At 37.1% G+C, this 24,209-nt stretch overlaps 1 protein-coding gene across 20 annotated transcripts in view; it reads left to right on the top strand.

Annotated features, from left to right (window-relative positions):
• Positions 1–24,209, top strand: part of Lingo2 (leucine rich repeat and Ig domain containing 2) — a 1,357,796-nt gene that overhangs the window by 779,989 nt on the left and 553,598 nt on the right. The gene's annotated exons all lie outside the window — the stretch shown is intronic.

Below are 24,209 nucleotides of genomic sequence, written 5' to 3'. Positions count from 1 at the left end.
CTGACTGAAGGTGAATTTACAAATGTTTTTTTCAAGTCTTCTGAGTAAAATCACCTGATTTTTAAGTTCTCCAGAAGAGCATATATGAGCAAGCATTTACTTTCTTTCTGGTGTCAATAATGAGTATTAAGGCTGTAATATACTGGCATTCCAATAGATATAATGAGACTCCTTGAATTGTGACATGTGGACAAAACAAGATACCAATAAAGTAGAGGGTTAAAGAGGCAATGAGTTTTTATGTCAATATTGAGTCTTACACTGGTCCTTTAAGAAAGCCAAGTCTACATTTCTGAATTCTAAATCTTGAATTACCTCACATATACTCAACCCACTCACTAAGAAAAAACTGTTCTGAATACCTGTTATTATTCTTTCCAAATATGACAAAATATATTATTCAAAAGGCTGTCTTTACGGTGAACCCATCACTGTCATCTTAACTCTAAGCAACAGAATGTTATACTTGAATGAAATTCTTTAGCAAATACCAGGGCTTATTTGTGCTGTTTTTGCAATGAGTTGAGCCTGATTATATCCACAGTAGAAGCTTGTTACAAGCAGTGTAAATGAACCATTTTCTTGTCTTGTAGTAAAGACAGCTATTTGGGTGTCTTCTGTCTTGATAGAGCTATTATTAATACCTGAACATACATTCTCTCCGATATTTTTCATATAGCAGCACACATGTGATTTAATACCTGTACAGTCCAATGAAACTTGAATCAATAACATGCAAGGTTCTGAATAATTTTTCAATTCTTTACTACCATATTGTGTTTATCTTTGCCCTGCTGTCAATACAAATGTTGAAGTCCATTATGGGAAGTGAAAAGATTATAAATTCAAGTTCATGTTTTTAAGTCTTTCAAATACCTAAAGTACAATTCTGAGTTGGATGTATAGCCAGGGATAACCAGAAGGGAGACCTACTCAGTACAAATTCTTTGAGAATAGGTTTTCTATTAGCAGACTGAGGAATATGCACTGTCTTCATGGGGATATAAGAGGATATAGAATAATCCAAGAAAAGATAATTCTCTTAAAGCATATCCATGCATACTTGTTGTACAAAGCAATAGTTTCTGTAAATTTCTTGAAATACATCATATGGTTTGACCATATTTACTCTCCATTGCCCTCTCCTGTTCCCCTGTTCTATTGCAACTTCCACCCTTTTCCCAAAGGTAACAGACTCTCTGATTTTCATCGTGTGTGTATGTGTGTATGTGTGTGTATGTGTGTTTGTGTGTGTGTGTGCATATGTGTTTCTGAGTACATGTGTATGTATCTGTATATGTGTCTCTGTGTGTGTATCTATGTGTGTTTTCTACATATCTTAGGTTCCACACATAAGTCATTGTCGTTTTACTAGTTCCACCCTATTTTCACTTGCTATGCTCATTGTCAACCCCACACAGTAGAAAGAGACATTCCTCTTGCCTCATTCTGGCACTTACTATGCGCTCACTCTCCTCCATCAAAGCGAGGATTGTTCCTGCTTCTGTTACAAATTCTGCAGTAGAACCTCCATGATATGACTTACCTAATGCAGATAAGTCAGTAAAACATGCATCAGGAGCTGTGTGTAGACTGCTGAATGTAAAATTTAAAATAGAGCTACTTGAAATGAACTATTGCAATTAAGTCAAATGCTAAGGGAACTTGGAGTACGTATGTTGGTATTTTCATTATTATTGCTAGTGAAGAAATTACTTATTCTCAGGTAGAAGCTAAGATCAAGGCCAGGATCATGCCATCAGTGATTTTGAATAGCCCTGTTTCCTACTGACAGTCTAAGAAAAAATAATTGGAAAAAAGGTAGATAAAATAATAAGTGATATGTAGTCTAAAAGTTAATGAAAAGAAATAAAATTGATTTGAATGTAAGTAATCCAAAAATTAGGTTATATTTTTTATTTCTAGCATTGTGTTTTAGACTTATCTTTGCAAACGCAGATTATAAACTTGTTACTGAAAGTAGAATTGTTATCCCCAGGGTCAAAAAAGAAACATAAATGTAATATTTATATTCTGAAACCCTAGGGGAAAAGAAGCCCTCTATCCTTAGTGGATATTTGTTTATTATAGTTTATAATTATCACTTGACCCATTTCTACCAAATGATACAGACTAAATATTTATAAGAACTGGCTCATAAAAACAAGATTTTGCAATTTCATGTGTAATCGGTCACATATTTAGAATGCAACTGAATAAACTTTTATTTATTCTTATCAAAACAGAAATTATGTAATATATCTATCAGAATTGCTCTCATTCTTCCTTTTTTTTTTCTTCCTAGTTTATCTAGTCCTTGGATGTTGTCAATAAAGTAAAGCTAAGGGATTAAACCAGAACAGCTGAAAAACATTTAATTTATATTTATTATTTTTGCTTCTGGCCCTATTCAAGTTGATATCTGTGTGTTCAATATTTTCTTTGTTCCATTAATAGCAAAACAATAAGTTTCGTTTTCATCCTTTAGCTTATGCTTGCTGCAGTGAATTTTTAGTAATGTTCCCTGAACATCAGACACATTGTTCAATATTAGTGTTCAAGTCATTATAGTTGTTTGTGTTTAGCCAGTATGTCCTGGGGACCAATGCATCTCCTTGAGTTACTCCTTCCATCATTAGGCTGGTTTTATTTTTTCATTCAAGGGCTCTCTGCTGGATTGAGTGAAGTAGTGGGTTTCTATCTTTCTCTGACGTGAATCCTTAATGATGCCCACTTCAGGACATTGCCATGCCCTGCTCTTGCGAATTTCCTTACTTTTCCTGGCCTTCTGGATCCTCTTCACAAGCCACCGCTCCTGTTTTGTCTCCTTTGTGAAACCTGTCTATTCAAAGCAAACACGTTCTTGCCATGGAGTATGCAGTATCTGCTGATGATTCTTTCGTCTCTCACCCCAACTTTCCAGAGAAGTCAAAAGCAAATGAAGAGCACTTGGTTCACTAGTGATGACTGTTTTACTATTAGGCACATATTAGGCATCTATTAACAAAAGGAAAATTACTTGGTTTAGCTGTTTTAATGATGAAGTTTAGGTTAAGTGTCATGACAAAAATCGAGCTTCAGAAGACGAGTGAGATTATAAATAGATGAGAAATAGTTCAAGTAAGTTCATTAAAGTTCTGCTGGCTCGGCCAGGGCAAGGTGAGCTTGTTTCTGTCCTCTGGATCTGCAAGCTTGTGTTTATGTCAGTGACTTTATGGCTAGGCCTAAGAAGCAATAGGCTTCCCTGTGTTTCTTTTCGCCTCTTCTGTTATCGTGATTTTGAATATAGAGTGATTACATCTGCCTGAGAAGTTCTGGTGCTCAACAGACATCTAGCACAGTGTTTCACATGTTAAAAGCACTAAATATAAGAAGAAATACAGAGCAACGATGGAGGAAGGAGGTTTTGACGAAGCTGTTGTATGTGTAACATTTTCTTTGACATTTGATGTCAAGTCACTAAGAACGATGTTTCCTAAAAATATATTCTGAGATACAATGCAAAATGACGACACTTTTGTAGACTGCATGCAACTTTGAGTCAATTTCACTGGCAGGTTTTGTGTTGTAGGAAAGTTTGTTCTGAGTTTTTCTTCTTAGAAAGCAGAAACTGGGACAACAGATGCCCCTGAGAGCAGGCTAGTGCTGAACACAGTCCACACCAAGGTGCTGTTCTAGCCCTTCCTTCCTTGATGGCTCACTCACTGATTGATGTTTGTTTTATTATTATTATTTCTTTTCTCTTCTTTTCTTTAACTACTCCTTTGTGTATTATCTTGGTCTTTATACTGTCACCAGAAGTCTCCTTCGTTTCACCACCAGTTTGTACCTAAAGACCACACCTTGAGGAGTTTCCAATTGAAGAACCACATGTTATTTCCACACCCTTAGCAAGCACTTCTTGACCTATTCCTGACTGATATCCAATAAACTTAATGCTTTCCATTCTTTAATATTACGCTCCTTATATAACTAACAATTGATTTATAATTAACATATGATTGTGTTTTTAATATATAAAAGCAGTTTTTATTCATCTATACTCTATAGCACTTAAATCCTTTAGTCTTTACTAAAAGCTGAATTTTTCTAGTCCATCGCCTTAACCACTCGGCCACGTCTGATGCTCTTTGGGTGGATGACACCTAAATGAACATCTGTACAAAGTCCCAATTTATTTCTAATATCAGAGATCAGACCTCTACTCTTGCCTGATGCGTCTAAAACAAAAAGGGGGAACTGTAGAGAGCTGCGGAATGCTGTGCCTTAAAGATGGAGCTGGTTTCTGCCTTCCACCTTCCCGATGGTGAGTGCTCTCTGTCACGAACAACTCCACATTTGGCTAAGGCCGAGGATCTGGCTTGCTTCTATGTATGTGGACCTATCTGCATTGCCCCCGTGGCACGCCTGGGTTGGCTACCCAGAGGCTATTTAAGCTGTGGGCTGGCTTTCCCCAGGGTCCCAGGATTGTTCAATGTTCCTGAATAAACTGCATTGAAAAAAAAAAGCTGAATTTTTAGCTGTTTTTCTTTTTCAGTGCTATAGATCAAACCCAATGCCTTGAGCATGCTAAGGAAACATTCTACTACTGATCCACAGTCCCTAACCCTTGATTTCATGTCATTGGGGATCTCAACTTGGCATAAAGCACACTGTATGGCTGAAATTTGGCTTTCATCTGATTCTTTCTCTTCCTACCTTCATCCCCCTTATAGATCAGAGTGTACGTAACTACTCCTTGCTGGAAAAGGTGATATTAAGTAATTAATTACTGAAGATTTTTTTCTTTAACTTCTGCTCTCCCAAGAATGTCAGTCATATGAAATAAATGTGCCTTTGACTGCGTAGGCATGTATTCTATTCTATTCTGTTCTCACTAGAAAGAGGATTATGATAGCTGGGTATCACACAGGATACCTGACCGTACTTGTGGATGGAAGCATCAACAAGCTTAAAAACCATGCACTTAGCAGTATATTGATTATATTGTTTTTATGACTGCTTTCATCAATGACAACAATTTATCTTGAAAACAGGTTTTAAGAATTTCTTTTAATTTTCTATGTTTATTTAATTTACTTTTATAATGTAAACAGAACCTATGTGTCAAGTATTTTGTTCATTCAGGAGACAGAAAATTCATTATCAGAGCTGTGCTTAGAAGGATTGAAAAGTAATATATAATGGATCCAAAATAATATATAAGGTACTTCTTTCTATATTTCCATATAACTAATTATGTTCCAATAACTACTTATTTAAGTTATATTTATGATAAGCACAGTGTAACATGCAAGGTTTTTTTTCTTTTCTTTTCTTTTTTTTTTTGTTACTGGTGTAGAGCAAAGAAAACCAACAGGATAGCAAACACTAACATTTTGCCTCTAAGTGTTCAAGGACATAAAATAAATGAGCCATGGCTATTGATTGTCTTTGGCCTACATTATCTGCACAGGAACTATTAAGGAGGCTTTTCCATCTTCCTTTCATGCCTCATTTTCTCATACTATCTAATGAAGAGCTCCGCTTAAACTGTAATGTGCTACTCTCCCAAAAGTAGATTTTTATGGCCCTGAAAAGCAGTACTTGCGTTATCAAGAATGGTTTTCAGTTCTGTGTTTATTGGCTTGTCCCACTGTATGAAATTATGAGCCATTTCCAGAGCTGTGCGCTATTATCAGCTCTTTTAATTAATTTCTGACTTTAAATTTTATTTTGTCAACGGAGCATGCTGAATAACACCACACCATTCACAAATATTTGCTGTGAGGCCTGAAGTAGCAAATATGTATGGAACGTATTTCCATTCTGAGACAAACTTAGTGTACGTTTCCTCCCAGATATTTGTGACTGAAAGTTGGGCGGAGAGCCTGAAACACCTAACATCAGTATCTGTGCTGGGAAGAGCCACATCCAGTTATTTACTTGTTGAAACTGAGTGTTTGACAATAGAACAACATAGAGGAGATGCAAATAATCCGATGTTTGAGGTTGACAAACAGCATTTTTCTGGAGAACAGAGATGGAGGTGGAAAAGCAGGCACCTGCAGAGAATGGGATGTCATCTTGGACAGCTGAAAATCCTTGGAAAGGAGTAAGACATACCATAACGGAGGCATTCTCTCCCCTTTCCCTCCTCCTCTCCCTTCCCCTGCTCACCTTTTCCTCCTCTGTTTTCTTCCCCTTTCCTGAAGTCCCCTCCCCTCCTCTCTTCTCCCATTCCCTCTCCTCTCTTCTCCTTTCTCTTTCTTCCATTTTTTTAGAGCTGGAAACAGATTTGAAACTGGTATTAATTCATTTCCCCTGTTATGCTGTCTTGTCTTCCAACTTTCTCCTCTCCTCCGTTTTTTTCTCTTCCTTTCCTTCCCTTTCTTTTCTCTTTTTCTTTTTTTGTTTTTTTTTGGTTTTTTTTTTGTTTTCTCTCCCCATCTTTAATGCTTCCTTTTCTCCCTCCTTTTTTTCTCTTTAAGTTTTACCATTTAACCCAGGAAATTGCCTCATGGTAATTTTGCACCATCACATTGACTCTCATAGTTGATCATTAATTTTATATTTATTGATAATGTATTTTTCTTTTGTGGATTTGCATAAGCTCATATACACAAGTGTTATAAATCATAAAGCAGTGAACTTGTTATAAATTTCCAAAATTTAACAACAGGTAGACAGCAACTAAGGATACATACAAGCACAAGGTGGTATGTGTAACAGAAATCTAAGGAGCATAAATAAGTGTGTCAGTTATCTGAATGTAAGAGTATTGCTTGCCTGTGGCTGTATAGACGTGTGTGAGTATGAGTTTCTGAAGTTGCCATTGAAAACTGTGTTAAAATGCTTAATCCCCATCCCAAAAGGCAAAGAGGATGGGCATCAGGAGAAGAAGAAAACAGGAAACAAGTTAGGAGCCTCCCACAGAGGGCCTCTGAAAGGCTCTGCCCCACAGACTATCAAAGCAGATGTTGAGACTTATGGCCAAACTTTGGGCAGAGTGCAGGGAATCTTATCGAAGAAGTAGAAAATAGTAAGAGCTGGAGAGGATAGGAGGTCCATAAGGAGAGCAACAAAACCATAAAATTTGAGCACAGGGGTCTTTCCTGAGACTCATACTCCAACCAAGGACCATGCATGGAGATAACCTAGAACCCCTGCACAGATGTAGCCCATGGCAGTTCAGTGTCCAAGTGGGTTCCATAGTAATGGGAACAGTAACTTCCGCTGACATGAACTGATTGGCCTGCTCTTTGATCACCTCCCCCTGAAGGGGGAGCAGCCTTTCCAGGCCACAAAGTAAGACAATGCAGCCATTCCTGATGAGACCTAACAGACTAGGATCAGAAGGAAGGAAAAGAAGACCTCACCTATCAGTGGACTTGGGTAGGGGCATGTGTGGAGAAGGGGGAAGAAGAGAGGGATTCGGAGGGGAGGAAGGAGAGAACTAGAGGGGGGATACAAACTAAATAAAGTGTAATTAAAAATAAAATAAAAATTAATAATAAAAAAAGAGAACACTGTATTTTTCCCTTATCTCCCTCTGTTTCCTGAAATGGAGTCTCTTGCACTTGAAGGGGAAATTTAACAAGCCATGCTCTCATTTCACTACTGAAACTTAGATTCTCTCTCTCTTTTTTTTTCTTTTCACATGATTTGCTTCCCTTTATCCCCCTCCTTTCCCTACCTTTGTCTGAATAATGGAATGTTCCTTGCTCTGTTAATTTGTTGCACTCATTCACAATTTCTTTACCCTGTTATACTCTACAGGTAGCAATCTTTAAGGCTTTACTCATACTTTGCTGTTTTTAGTGAGGAAGTCTTACAATGTAGCCCTGGGTAGACTGGAACTCACTATGTGAAACAGACAGTCCTCTGGTTCTTAAAGACCTACTACTGAGCTATGCCTCCCAAGTGCTGTGATTGCATTCCTATGCCACCACATCTGATGACTTAGACTTTTGCTGTTTTTAACTTTATTCATTCTTCTTTCCTACAATATATCCATATCTCAATATACTTTTCGCTACTCCTCCCAAAGAGCAGGCCTCACAGGAATATCAACTGAAGGTAAACACAGCCTAACCAGTTGGAGTAAAAGTAGGCTCTGTGATTCTACCAACACCTGCAATTATGTAGAACTTATATTCATTCCCAGACAGAACAAAACAGAAATGTTTTTCTGTTCTGAACAAAACAGAAACATTATGTTCCACATGTCCCATTAATCCTCAATTAGGACACGTTGCTTCTTAATACTAATACTCTATATATAATGTTTCATATATAATATATATTTCAATATAAAACATAATGATAACAGATTTCCTTAACAATGTTTCAGTATTCTTTATATTTATCTATATTATTATTTTTCATTTAGCTAGACTACAGTTTTGTGGGTTTTTTTTTTAAAGAAATTTTCTTTTCAGAAAGAATGTTCAGTTCCCAGGTAGAATGCCATAAAATACCTTTGTACATTTATTTTCTGGGTTCACAGCTTTTGAAGACATTACACTTTTATCTTCAGTCTTCCCCTGCAACTGCTAAAATATCTCAGGCTAATCCAATTTTCATTCCTTTGAATTCAGACAGTTTTTTTTTCTTTCTTATAACTTTGTATAATTTGATTTCTGAAATATGGCCACATTTTCAATTTCTTATTCTTTTTGCTCTGTACTAAGCAGTCTTTACATTTGCTGTCATCTTATTGTTCTGATTTCGGGATTTTTTTTCTTTCTATTTGAAAAATCATCTCTTTTATCATTTCTACTATATTAGAAATTAGATTAGATGGAATCTGGGACACAGAAGTCTATTTTTCTTTATCAAAGCTGTGCTATTGTCTGTCCTTCCTTCCTTTCCTCTTTTGTCTTTCTTTGTTCATTCATTCTTTTCTTCCTTCCTTCCTTCCTTCTTTCTTTCTTCTTCCCTTCCTCTTCTCTTTAGTTTTGGAGTATATTCTGAGAAAATGTCTTTGTTTTAAGCTTCCCACGTATATAATAATTAGCCGAATTATCTATTAATATTTATAATAAATATAACAGCAACCACGTGCATTCATAATTCTAGGATTGGAACAGGTTTGGATACCTATTTGTTAGTTGAGTGATAGTCAATTATATAATAAACTACTTCTACTACTATAAATTTATTTTGAAATACCTAGAAAGTTCTTTCAAAAGTCAATGGGATTTGGTATTATATCTACTAAAAAGTTTCTAATAACTTATTGTCCTATTTTTCAGATGGTTGACATTGTCACCAGATGCCAAAATATGTTTTCATTTGCCCTTTGTATCACAGTTTTTTTTCTATGATATTTTGTTTGTGAGCATAGCCTTTAATGGCTGAGTCATCTTTTCAGTCTTTATCACAGCTTCTTGGGTCATGGCTTGGTATCCAGTCATAATGTTGATTGTGGGAATGAAAAAAAAAAAGGCAATAATAAAAGGCTTCTGTAATGGTGTATATTGATTGCCAACTGGACAGAATCTAAAATTAATTGGAGACAAATCTGGGGACAGGTCTGTATGAAGGGGTGCAGATTAAGTTCATTTAAGTTGGTTGTCTACCTCTAAAGGTAGTCGGTACCATTCCATGGACCAGAGTCTTGGGATGCCTAATAGAATGGAAGCCATATAGGATCATCATAGCTGGCAAGTAAATGCTAAATCAATGTGACAAGAGGCCTCATGTTTATGCTGTCATGTCTTTCTTACAAAGATGGACTGTACTCAAAAAGTTGTGAACCACAGAAATATTTCGTTGCTTAAGTTTGATAAATCAAATATTTATTTTGCTATAGAAAAGAAGAGAGTGACTAATAAATCTCAATCACACAGTGACCAAACATGAATTTAAAGTCAAACATGATAAATTACACAAAATGTTTCTGGTCACAGTGGCCTGTGTTATAGCACAAAACTTCACTATGGCCTTGGTTCTATGTAAAAAACCAGCTTGATTCTCTGGCAGCAAAAAACTCCCTGCAGTTGGCAAAAAGATCTCTGGGGCCAACAAAAATGGTGAAGGAACACACACACACACACACACACACACACACACAGCAAATGAAGCAAACTCCAACAAGCCCCAACATCTTTAAATATACACACATATACACACATACATACACTCACATTTGGTGGATGGAGCTTTCAAGTAGTATAAAAATTACAATGTGATTACATCCCATTTTTCTTTAAGTGAACAATTACAATGATTATATGTTTAAAAAAAGCTACCCCAGTACCCTTACATGATCAAATGTTTCATGTATTATAGATTTAAAAAAATTCTCAAGAACCTACATACATGTGTAACTAAGCAACTTCCTACAGATTAACAAAGTGTGAACAAGCAACTAACTACTTTCTCAGCCAGTTTCTCTTACTAGCAGGCTGCAATTTGTACTTACAAAGAAAGGATCAATTATTTTATTTTTTCTCTTAAAAAGTAATCTAATAAAAACTTGAAAGAATTACAGATCTAAACTTTTATATAAAAAAAACAGTCATTTCTACTCTAAATCCTCAGGGTGCACATCTACTCATTAACATTCTTAAATTAAATCATATAAAGAAGCTGAGGGCAAAAGTGGATACAAGAAATTAATCATCACCTTGATAACCAGCCCAGCTTTAGCAAGAGAGGCACATCAGCTAGTACTAGTCAGGTTCCATTATTCTTGTCCCCTGACCTCAAAAAAAAAAATTCCTAGCTCAACTATTAAGAGTGTGCCTTCCTTCAGATGATTCATGGCTGCAGCAATCCATGTTGATAATCCTGTGGCTAGTCCTGCGTCCACTCTGGTAGAATTTACTGTGACAATGGCCACTCTCAGCTGCTCCATCGTAGTATCGAATTCTCCAGTCCAATTACCTAAAATATAGCTCGACAATTGTTTAGACAGATTTGCAGCACAGGAAAAATTCTCATGGAGTGTTAGCAGGCCTTCTGGTGTTGGTCTCCTTGGTTTGCCTGTGGTATATATGCAAGATTAAAGTCTCACAACAGTGTGATGCAGCCATGATCATTCAGGCCTTTACAGCCATTGAAGTAGGACATTCTCCCCAAGCATGGTTGGATACCATAAAAAGCTAAAATGATACGCTCAGGATGCGAGGCTAAGCACTGCACTCAGGGTCAGCCGCTTTGGACCCAGAGAAGAGCATGTCTGATTGCATGCGGGTTGATGCCCCAGGTCCCGCCTCTGAGAAAAAGGTATCGGACGGGTCTGATGCTCTTTGGGTGGATGACACCTAAATGAACATCTGTACAAAGTCCCAATTTATTTCTAATATCAGAGATCAGACCTCTACTCTTGCCTGATGCGTCTAAAACAAAAAGGGGGAACTGTAGAGAGCTGCGGAATGCTATGCCTTAAAGATGGAGCTGGTTTCCGCCTTCCACCTTCCCGATGGTGAGTGCTCTCTGTCACGAACAACTCCACATTTGGCTAAGGCCGAGGATCTGGCTTGCTTCCATGTATGTGGACCTATCTGCATTGCCCCCGTGGCACGCCTGGGTTGGCTACCCAGAGGCTATTTAAGCTGTGGGCTGGCTTTCCCCGGGGTCCGAGGATTGTTCAATGTTCCTGAATAAACTGCATTGAAAAAAAAAAAAAAAAGAGTGTGCCTTCACAATTTGTGCACTCATTCCTCCACTGAAGAGGACCTGGGCTATTTCCAGCTTCTGGCTATTACAAATAAGGCTGCTACAAACATGGTTGAGCAAATGTCCATATTGTGTACTTGAGCATGTTTTGGATATATGCCTAGGAGTGCTATAGCTGGATCTTGAGGAAGCGCTATTCCTAATTGTGTGAGAAAGCGCCAGATTGATTTCCAAAGTGGTTGTACAAGTTTACATTCCCACCAGCAGTGGAGGAGGGTTCCCCTTTCTCCACAACCTCTCCAGCATGTGTTGTCTCTTGAGTTTTTTATATTAGCCATTCTGATGGGTGTTAGGTGAAATCTTAGGGTCTTTTTGATTTGCATTTTCCTTATGACTAAGGATGTTCAACATTTCTTTAAGTGTTTCTCTGCCACTCAATATTCCTCTATTGAGAATTCTCTGTTTAGCTCTGTACTCCATTTTTTAACTGGATTACTTGATTTTTTTGCTGTTTAACTTCTTTAGTTATTTATATATACTGGATATTAGTCCTCTTTCAGATATAGGGTTGGTGAAGATCCTTTCCCAGTCTGTAGGCTGTCGTTTTGTTCTGACCACAGTGTCCTTTGCTTTACAGAAGCTTTTCAGTTTCATGAGATCCCATTTATTGATTGTTGTTCTTAGAGCCTGTGCTGTTGGTGTTCTGTTCAGGAAGTTGTCTCCTGAATGGAATATTACTCAGCAATTAAAAACAAGGAAATCATGAAATTTGCAGGTAAATGGTGGGATCTGAAAAAGATCATCCTGAGTGAGCTATCCAAGAAGCAGAAAGATGCACATGGTATATAATCACTCATATAGACATATAATCTACTAAAATCTGTACACCTAAAGAAACTAATCAAGAGGGAGGACTATTGCTAAAATTCTCAATTCCTATCCAGAAAGGCAAAGAGGATGGACATCAGAAGAAGGAGAAAAAAGGGAACAAGTCATGAGCCTGACATAGAGGACCTCTGAAAGGCTCTGCCCTGCAGACTATTAATGCAGATGCTGAGACTTATGGGCAACCTTTGGGCAGATTGCAGGGAACCTTATGAAAGAAGTGGAAAACAGTAAGATCTGGAGAGGATAGGAACTCCACAAGGAGAGCAACAACCAAAAAATCTGAGCACAGGGGTCTTTCCTGAGACTGATACTCCAACCAAGGACTATGCATGGAAATAACCTAAGACCCCTGCACAGATGTAGCCCATGGCAGTTCAGTACCTAAGTGGGTTCCACTGTAATAGGAACAGAGACTGTCTCTGACATGAATTGACTGACCTGCTCTTTAATTACCTCCCCCTGAGGGGGAAGCTGCATTACCAGGCCACAGAAGACAACAATGCAGCCACTCCTGATGAGACCTAATTGACTAGGATCAGAAGGAAGGAAAAGAAGACCTCCCTTATCAGTGGACTTGGGAAGGGGCATGCATGCAGAGAGTGGCGGAAGGTAGGGATTGGGACTAGAGGAGGGAGGGAACCACAGGGGGGATACAAAGTGAATAAAGCGTAATTAATAAAGAATTATAAAAAATATTTTGCATTCTACTTCAATTTTTTTCTTACGATTTTCTACATCAAAGCTACTAGCAAAGCATGTTAGCCCAACTTTCCTAACAATCTAACTCTCTTTGTACCCTTTCTGATGGTGGTGGATGAATCATTAGTCTGCTCCAGCAACAATGCTTGATAAGTCCCAATTATTCTAAGCACCAATAACAGTGCCCAGTGAGGGCTTGGGAGCTCCTTAGAGTTTTCATACAACTCATAGATTATGAGGGATATAGTGACAGTGAAGGCAACGAACAGAAAAAAACTTCACAAGAGCATGAAGTCCTCAGGACACAAAGTCCTCAGGACTCTGCCTCTTCAAAGCACACCCATCATGGTTATGCTAACCAGTGGGCTACATTCCATGAGCTCTAAAGCTACTTTCTGTTCCTCTTGTTTGGCCAGCAAAATCTTTCTTTTTCTTTTTTTCTAATAAGCAATGTGCACCTTTTGCACTGTGTGGCATTCTAGGCACTGAGTGACATCAGAGGCACTGGAAAACCTCAGCTCTGACTCCTAGCTATTGTTTATTTTGAATTCTAGAGTTTTATTAAAAATATATGGTTTTTGTGCTTTTAAAGAAATATAATTGTTTAATATGCAGAAAACAAAACTTTTATATTTTACTAGAATCATTCTTCCACAATTATCAAAATACTATTTCTTTGTATTTTATGTACTAAAATAGTTTATTTTAAAAGTTACTAATTTAATTGATACTTGTGCTTTGTAAAAAGAATAATTCATTGCATTTTTGACTGGGGTTAGGATAAAATTTCTAACACTTATGAAATGGCAACAAACATTCCTTCCATTTGTTATTGGGTATATTTGTCAGGTGGTACTTTATCTTTTACATAATATATCCAGTTTTCATATTACCATTTCTTGAAAATGCTATATTTTCAACTCCAAATGGATCAAAGTTCTCAACATAGATGTGCAACTTGAAAGGACCATTCATAAAAGTATAATTATAAGAAAGAACTTTCTGAATTGGACCCCAGTTACTCAAGAAGGCCAACAATTGACAAACTGGACCTCGTGAAATTAAAAAGCAGTGGAAAGAATTAATTGAATGGAGAGACAATCTTCAGAATGGTCAAATATCTGTTCGATCTGTTCTTCTGTTACAAGATTAATCCTCAAAATGCACAAAGAACCAAAACTATAAGTAAAAATAAATTCCTAAACAACAAGAAAACCAGCCAAGGTGTTTAGTGAAACCTTATTTTTAAAAAATTTAGGGGAGGTACATGGGGAGGCAGAGAGAGGGAGAGTGGGGCCTGTAGGAGATGAGGGAGGGCGCTACAGTTGGGATACAAAGTGAACAAATTGGAATTAGTAATGATAAAGTAAAAAAAAATTAAAAATCAGAAAAAAAAATCGAATATTCTCTTTCACAAATATTCATAGCTGTTAATATTTTACATATGTCCCTTTATGTGGGACTGTGTGTATGTGTATAGAGGCCACTAAACTGGAAATGAGCTTCGAGAAGGACGAAAACAGGCCTTAAGAAATAAGACGGATCATGAAAAACATATGAAACAAAAGTGGAAGGGGTAGAAATGGTGATAGCAGTATTAATTGAGCTGAAGAACAGGGAGATGGGGAGGGGGACAGTGAAGGAAAGGATCAGTGAAAATTCATATGTATTTATACACACATCCTCAGTTATTACATACACACAAAGGCCAGAAGGAAACCTGATAATGAGTAGGTAAATTTAAAAGAAATGTTTAAACTGAAATATCTTACATGATTAGATAAAGCTCGTCACAGAAACCATAGGTTATGAACGAATACCAGGTACCCAGAATGGGATATCTCACTACAAACAGGGATATCACTGAGTCTCCCATAACAACAAATTCATTTCTCATGTTTTTCGAAAGACCAGGAAAACTAGATAATAAGTCCCTCCTGTGGGAAACACCACACATTTTTCACAATCATAGAGAAATCAAGCTGGTACTGGGATAGCAGTTCTCATCCTGCTGAGTAACCCTTCATGATGTTATTCCAGCTGCTGTGGAACAGAATGATTGTCATCATCAATGTTACACTGTTGTGCACCCTGAATACTGTACTATCAACCCACAAGATAAGAAGTGGCCACTGATACAGTAACAAGTCTTTCTGAGCAGATTTGAGATCTGCTTCACAGAAGAGGGTCTGGTACTTTAACCCTGAGCAAAAGTACATGCTAGGGAGGTTAGAGGCCCCAGTGAGGAACTTACTGATGTAGATGACTAAATGTACAGGATGTGCTCATCAAATCGCTGCCTAAATAAAGGTACTTATATTCACAAGTCAGTGTTCCTGCGAACATTGGTCAGAGGAGCTCCTTTCTGTGATAAGGATAAGCTCCTTTCTGTGCAGTGATAAGTGCAGAGACCTTTTAACCAGCCTACGTAGTGATACTGTTGAATGCTCAACCACAAATCAGATTTTTGTATCACTTCTTCCAAGGCTCAGGGAATATCACAGATGACAGTATAAACAGCACACAAAAGCCTGTTGTGAAGTACAATAGAGAAAACCTTCTTTGGAGCATGCCTTTGTACTCTTAACACCACAGCAGTGGAAAATGCATTCACAATAGCTACCCAATATTAGATCTACCACTATCCTTTCATGGAGGGGAGAAAATGTCATGAGCTTCCAAACCTGGACATATAAAAACCTATATAGCAGACAAAGAGATCATTAGGCTCCATTTCTCTCTCAATATTTACAAATACTTAATGGGCACTTGGGGGAGGGAAGGCTTTTTCTTTTTCTTTTTCTTTTTCTTTTTGGTGATGTAGCCACTGGTAAAACACTCATGCTCCTACAAATACTTCCTCAGTCAGGACTTGTAAGCAACCCTAATGCAACTCACTTCGGAGGAGTTGTGTGGGAGGAGATAGAAATGAAAGCAAAAAGAAAAAAAGAAAGAAAACAAGAAGGCTATGGAAAAGGCCATAAAATGGCTAAATGCTTACAGTCCCTTCCATAGCAAGCATTCAGTCCCCAGAACCCACACCAGGAAGCTTACAAATACCTTTAACTCCAGCTCTAGGGAGTGTGATGCCCTGCCTTTCATGGACCACCTGCACTCCTGTGCACATACCACCCCACATACATATCATCAAGAATAATAAAGCTAGCCTGAAAGATGTAAAACAAGAAAAGGAACAAGGTAGAAAGCAGAAGGGGTAGGTGTGGGTAGGGGATGAAAAGGGCAGGTACGGAGGGTGAAGATGAAAAGAGGTCTATGTAGGCACGAAATGGCATAGTGAAACATGCATGATAAACATGCTAGTCACAAAAACAGCAATAACCCCAGCAATCTCAAGTATATGAGTATGGATAGGAAAAGGAGATATTTGTGTCTTCTATGATATCTTTGAAGATGTCAATTACCTTAGAACTTGACATAAGTTAACCACTGTTAGTCAGAGTTCTTTTGGGTGTTGTTTACCTTTAGTTAGATAAATACACAGTTTATATTTATATACATATATGAAGTATACAAGCTACAGTTATTTTTAAGGTAATTTTTCCAAGATGAAAACAAAAAGAAAAAAAAAAAAAACAAAAAACAAAAACCCAGAACTAGTGGTGCATTCCTTTTCCCGATAAAGTGCTTTGTTTTTTGTAGTTGAGATTCCACTGGCTTTTTTCTTGTGTAACAGATGGAAAACGATTCCTACCATGCTGTGCAGGTCTATCATTTACAGGCTAGCTGGAATTTCCAGAACTATGACAGTTAGGAACTCTCTTTAGTTGAAATCATTTCAAGCATCTTCTCCAGTTCAGAGGAATAATTAACAGCTATAAGTATTTCAAGAGTTCAAAGCTTGATAGGGTTCCAAAAAGTGATTTTCAAAACCTACTTTTAAAGTACATAGAGAAGTTGAGTTCAATATGACCACATGGTGATGTTCCTCATAACCTGAAGTTTCATTTCGCACCTCCACGCTCTCAACCATATTGGCAGGAATTTTTATAATATCATATGTTGTAATAGTATTTTATTCTTTATAAAACTGTCTTCCAGGATAGCATCCAACTCTCAAATATTCATCATGTGAGTTAAAACAGTGATGTCAATCCTTAGTTGGGCACTGTTGTTGATTATTGATATTTAATATTGATTTGTCTCTTAGTTAAACAACAGTTATACCTAATCCAGCTGTATACCCAAATCACCACACGGAGACTAGGATTTATTTAATTAACCTAGAGCACAATGCTGGACAATAATTACTCCATCCTAAACCTCTAAACCCACATAGCTTCCTCTTATTCAGATTTCTGACATTATATTTGGTTTTTAGTCATGTTTTAGGTCTGTTTCATTTCTATTGGTGTTTCCTGGTCTTCTTTTGGATCTCTCCTCCTACTCTTTCTCCTACCCTCTGGACAAGGATGTCCCATTCTAGTTTCTCCATTGTTCAGCATTGGCTGATTGTTTTTATTGGCAATACAGAGAACAAATGGTAGCATGTTTACACAAACTTGAGACATGTAGCATCACACTGCAATGTCCAGATTGAAACCAGACAGTGGGATAGAGAAAACAGCATTTGAATGAACAAGGGTAAATTGCAAACATTCCACAGGAGCACATACCAACAGGCACAATGAGTTTTCCCTGTAAAATAAAGAACTGGAAGACTGGATAGTTCATATAGATTGATCACTGTGTAAATCCCTAGTCTCAAAAGTCCATAGAAAATACATGACACACAATGGAATTCAGATCTTTGTAGAAGATTTTTGTCCACACCACTTCCTATTGGGAATCATAATAGAGAAGGATGAAACTGGAACTGTGAAATCTGATTTGGTATTGTTTTGAAGATGTACTTCACAGAAACATCAAATGTCCATGTAGTAATTTGCATAAGACATTTTCCACACAATTGTCCAGATATTTTAAGTTAAAATTCTTCATTGAATACGTGATGACTATGTATGTTGGGTGGTTTTCTAGAGTTGAAATTAATGGACTATAGGTTATGAGAAATAAGTTGGCAGTTCTGTTATATCCAGAAATGCCCTTTAAAAGACTCAACTAGCTTATACAATCCCAGTGAGGACTGAGGTTGCTATTTCTCTGTGCCTTTGGCAATGCCATTAAGGTATTCATCTTCAGTTATACATTTTATGTTGAACATTTTCTGGATTTATTCACTTAATATATGAATACTTAGGAATATACAGTTTTAGAGAGAGAGAGACTGAACTCACTTCATGTTAACTTTAAGAAATTTGTAATAAATCAATACTGGCACAGTGACTTTTAGTTCCAACATTGTCACACACTGGAGTTATTGTTCTGAGTAAACCACTTCATTCACACACCTAACTACAAACCAATTTCACCTGGGGAATTTTTTAAATGGACATTATTAATTTACCTGCATTTCCTCAATCAGAATCTCTTGGGATAAAGACTATTGTGAAATTTGCTTATAAAAAACACTTAAGTATATTATTCTGCAATCAATAAGGAATGATATATGGACACAATTAGGCAGCAGCTAAATTAATATTTATGAGACTATTAATTTTTGTTTTGTTGAATCAAAGGCTGTCTTGGCTTGTATTTCACAAAAGGTCATAATAGAACTGCTTAGTTATTTCTATTATTTTTGAGATTATAATATAATTAATTATTTTTCCCTTCCCTTTCATTCCTTCAAACCCTCCCATTTTTTAATTGGATTGCTTGATTTATTGCTTTTTAACTTCTTTAGTTCTTTGTATATTCTGGATTTCAGCCCTCTGTCAGACAGAGGGTTGGTGAAGATCCTTTCCCAGTCTGTAGGCTGTCATTTTGTTCTGACCACTGTGTCCTTTGCTTTACAGAAGCTTTTCAGTTTCATGAGGTCCCATTTTTTGATTGTTGCTCTTAGAGCCTGTGCTGTTGGTGTTCTGTTTAGGAAGTTGTCTCCTGTGCAATGAGTTCTAGGTTCTTCCCCAATTTTTCTTCTAAGCGATTTAGTATATCTGGTTTTATGTTGAGGTCTTTGATCTACTTGAACTTTAGTTTTGTGCAGGGTGATTAATATGGATCTATTTTCATTTTTCTGTATGTAGCCATCCAGTTGAACCAGCACCATTTCTTGAAGATGCTGTCTTTTTTCCATTGAATGGTTTTGGCTCCTTTGTCAAAAATCAAGTATTCATAGGTGTGTGGGTTTATTTCTGGGTCTTCTGTTCGGTTCCATTGATTCACCTTTCTGTTCCCATGCCAGTACCATGCAGTTTTTATTACTATTGCTCTGTAATACAGCTTAAAATGGCCTCTGTTTTCATTGTTTATTCTTACAGGAATAAATGTATGGGTACATATACATAATATATATTTGTATCTATAAATATGTATTTTAAAACATAACCTATTAAGCCTGTATAATATTAGTTGGATATATGTCTTCAGGTTTGGTGTTATATAATCAATTATTGTCTGCTTCGTTAGGGCAGACTATTTGTCTACTCTGAGCATTGCTTAGCTGCCTGGAGTTCTTTGTGCATGGTTGAGCCTTCATGTTTTTTTTTAACCCCCTCTTTTCATAATATTCCTTCAGTCTTGGGTGCAGGAGTTGCTTTGTATATTTATCCATTAAGACCTGGTTCTAATACTTTGAATTTTGATTAATTGTGGGTATATATATATATATATATATATATTCTCTGTCTGTTTCAAAGAGAAATTTCTTTGATGAAGGGTAAGGACTATATTTATCTGTGAGTATAAGGACAAATAATTTAGAATTTAATCAGAGATTATGCTTATTTAATAAAATTATGCTTGTAGAATCTCCTCAAAGATCCATGACTTCACTAAACATAGGTAGTTGGCTAGATTTCCAGCACCCCCTTTGTTGCATGAATGTTAAGTCCAGTTAGAGAGCTGTTAATTACTCCAGGCTATGCCTATCATTATTGTGCCTTAGGGTTATTGTACTATGCTGGGTGTTGTTATTTTTTAGTTGCCAAAATTCCTAATTTGGAAGCTTGCATGGTGACTTTTGGTACCATAAAAGCCTGTCCTCAGAGTGGAGGCATTTCAGCTCATTTCCAAGTAGGAGTCTCTAAGCCTTGTGTTTGAAGTGCCTGATGTCTTCAGCACTAGGAACTTATCTTTCATTTCTAGAAGGGTGAAGGAAATAAAAATAGGCTGTATGTTTGGGAGTCGGTCATGCCTGGTGTTGGGGTTTTTTTGATATGGTCTGTAGCTTTTATTGTGTCTTTACCTGGTCCTGCTACTAAATTGATACAGACTTCATAGTAGGAGTTTGAGAGTGTTTCTTGTACTTCTTTCAAGTAGTTTAAAGAGGCTTGGTTGTAGAACTTCGTTGAATGTCGGTAGACTTCTGCTTTGAGTTAATCTAGACCTAGACTTTTTTTTTTTTCCTGGAAGGCTTTGTATTACTACTTCATTCTTCCTGTTTGCTATATATTTGTTTACCTTGTTGAGTTTTTGGTTTAATTTGGTGGTTTGGCTGAAGCTAGAAATTCTTCCATTCCTTTCACTGAAAAATGGTTAGGTTTTAATTTGGTGCTACTAATAATAGGAATAGTAACAAAATGAAAAAGCTATTGATATAGGTTCCTTATCTGAGTTGATTCCCATGACTATATAATATTCACATTGTTTCTTTATTTTGCACTGAAAAATGCTTTCTTAAGTAAGTCAATAACCAAAACATTAAGTTAAAAAATTTAAATGAGTTTTTTGATAACCAAATAATAACTTGCTGAGTATTTACTAGGTTATACCTGAACCTATAGATTATGATACAAAGAACTTTCATCAGGAGAACCATGTGGTCTTTCAATTCTATAGACCTGTTTCCATGTATTTAGTTCCAATTTCTTCCTTCAGACTATTGTATGTGGATTCTATCACCCAATTTCAAAAGATTCGTTCCTGATATTTTATTTTCTAATAAAAGGTATTATGTTCTTATTCAAAAGAATAAAAGAAATAATTAAGAAGTAAAAAAAAAAATGAAAATGGATCCATATTTATCACCCTGCACAAAACTAAAGTCCAAGTGGATAAAAAAAAAAAAAAAAAAAAAAACAGATACACTAAATCAATTATAAGAAAAAGTGGGGAAGAGTCTAGAACCTATTGGCACAGGAGACAATTTCCTAAACAGAACACCAACAGCACGGGCTCTAAGACCAACAATCAATAAATGGGACTTCATGAAACTGAAAAGCTTCTGGAAAGCAAAGGACACTGTCATCAGAACAAAATGACACCCTACAGACTGGAAAAAGATCTTTGCCAACCCTTTATCTGACAGAGGGCTAATATCCAGCGTATATAGAAACCTCAAGAAGTAAACCACCAACAAACCAAGTAATCAAAAAAAAAAAAAACTGGGGTACAGAGCTAAATGGATAATTCTCAACAGGGGAATAATGAATGGCAGAGAAACACTTAAAGAAATGCTCAATGTACTTAATCATCTGGGAAATGCAAATCAAACAACCCTTAGATTCCACCTTACACCCATCAAAATGGCTAAGATCAAACACTCAAATGACAACACATGCTGGAGAGGTTGTGGAGAAAGGGGAACCCTCTTCCATTGCTGGTGGGAATGTAAACTTGTACAACCACTTTGGAAATCAATCTGGCGGTTTCTCAGACAATTAGGAATAGTGCTTCCTCAAGATACAGCTATACCACTCCTAGGCATACATCCAAAAGATGCTCAAGTACACAACAAGGACATTTGCTCAATCATGTTTGTAGTAGCTTATATACTCACTTGTAAGTGGGTACTAGACCTATAAGATAGGATAAACATACTAAAATCTGTACACCAAAAGAAGATAAACAAGAAAGAGGACCCAGAATAAGATGATCAATCCTCACTTGGAAAGATAAATGGGATGGATATTGGAAATAGGAGAAAACAAGTAACAAGACAGGATCCTACCACAGAGGGCCCCTGAAAGACTCTTCCTAGCAGTGTATCAAAACAGATGCTGGGACTCATAACCAAACCTTCGGCAGAATGCAGGAAATCATATGAAAGAAGGGGAAGTTAGTATGTCCTGGAGAGGACAAGAACTCCACAAGGACCAAATATATCTGAGTCCATGGGTCTTTTATGAGACTGTTTCTTTAACCAAGGAATATGAATGGATATAACCTAGAACCCCTGCCCAGATATAGCCCATCACAGCTCAGTAAGCAAGTGGGTTCCCTAGTTAGGGAAACAGGGACTGTCTCAGACATGAAATCAATAGCTGGATCTTTGACACCACACCTGAGGGAGGAGCAGCCTTGCTAAGCCACAGAAGGAGACATTGTGGCCATCCCTGAAGAAATCTGAGAAGCTAAGATCAGATGGAAGGGAGGAGGACCTCCCCTATCAGTGGACTTGGAAAGCGGCGGGGAGGAGATGAGGGAGGGAGGGTGGGATTTGGAGGCAATGAGGGAGGGGGATACAGCTGGGAAACACAGTAAATAAACTGTAATTAATGTAAAAAAGAAAATAAATAAATCTTAAAAAGTAACTCTTATATTATATATCTATATGAGTGAGTATATACCATGTGTGTCTTTCTGCTTCTGGGACAGCTCACTCAGAATGATCTTTTCCAGATCCCACCATTTACCTGCAAATTTCATGATTTCCTTGTTTTTTATTGCTGAGTAATATTCCATTGTGTAGATGTACCACAATTTCTGTATCCATTCCTCCACTGGGCTTTTTCCTGCTTCTGGATATTACAAATAAAGCTGCTACAAACATACAAACATGGTTTAGCAAATGTCCTTATTGTGTACTTGAGCCTCTTTTGGATATATGCCTAGATATATAATAGAGGATAAACTACTAAAATATGTACACCTAAAGAAACTAATCAAGAGGGAGGACTCTTGCTAAAATGCTCAATCCCTATCCAGAAAGGCAAAGAGGATGGACATCAAAAGGAGAAAAGAGGGAACAAGTCAGGAGCCTGACACAGAGAACCCCTGAAAGGCTCTGCTCTGCAGACTATCAAAGCAGATGCTAAGACTTATGGGCAACCTTTGGGCAGAGTGCAGGGAATCTTATGAAAGAAACAGTAAGATCTGGAGAGGACAGAAACTCCACAAGGAGAGCAATAGAACTAAAATGTTTGAGCACAGGGGTCTTTCCTGAGACTCACTCCAACCAAGGACCATGCATGGAGATAACCTAAGACCCCTGCACAGATGTAGCCCATGGCAGCTCAGTATCCAAGTGGGTTCCATTGTAATAGAAACAGGGACTGTCTCTGACATGAACTGATTGGCCTGCTCTTTAATTACCTCCCTCTGAGGGGGAAGCAGCATTACCAGGCCACAGAAGAAGACAATGTAGCCACTCCTGATGAGACCTAATTGACTAGGATCAGAAGGAAGGAAATGAAGACCTCCCTTATCAGTGGATTTGGGAAGGGGCATGCATGCGGACAGTGGAGGAAGGTAGGGATTGGGACTAGAGGAGGGAACCACGGGGGGGGGGGATACAAAGTGAATAAAGTGTAATTAATAAAGAATTAAATAAATAAATAATATATTGTAAAAAATAAACTTTCTATAAGAAAAAAAAAAAGTAACTCAGTAACCACCGACTTAATGACAACACTAAAACCTTATTTCCAGATTTTGCTATAGAGTTTGTGATTTAAATTTTGTATCATTCTATTGCCCTTACTGGCCCAGGATACCTCACTTTGGGGATCCTAAAGAGTAGTGTTCATTTATAACATTTTAAGATATATATATATATATATATATATATATATATATATGAATGGATAGATGGTTGAATGAAAACCTAGCCACTAGTATAAAGATAATGAACTGAACTGTTACTTATACGTGTTGGGGGAGGAAAAATTGGCTTTCTTCATTTGAGTGATACTGGGTTTATTAAACATGACAGTATTCATGTTCAGGAGTAGTTGAACAACATAGATATAACTCTGTGGTTATTTTTTGTGCAT

Source organism: Meriones unguiculatus, chromosome 20, assembly GCF_030254825.1.
Source record: "Meriones unguiculatus strain TT.TT164.6M chromosome 20, Bangor_MerUng_6.1, whole genome shotgun sequence".
Lineage (NCBI taxonomy): Eukaryota > Metazoa > Chordata > Mammalia > Rodentia > Muridae > Meriones > Meriones unguiculatus.
This window is presented reverse-complemented; position numbering and strand designations above follow the sequence as displayed.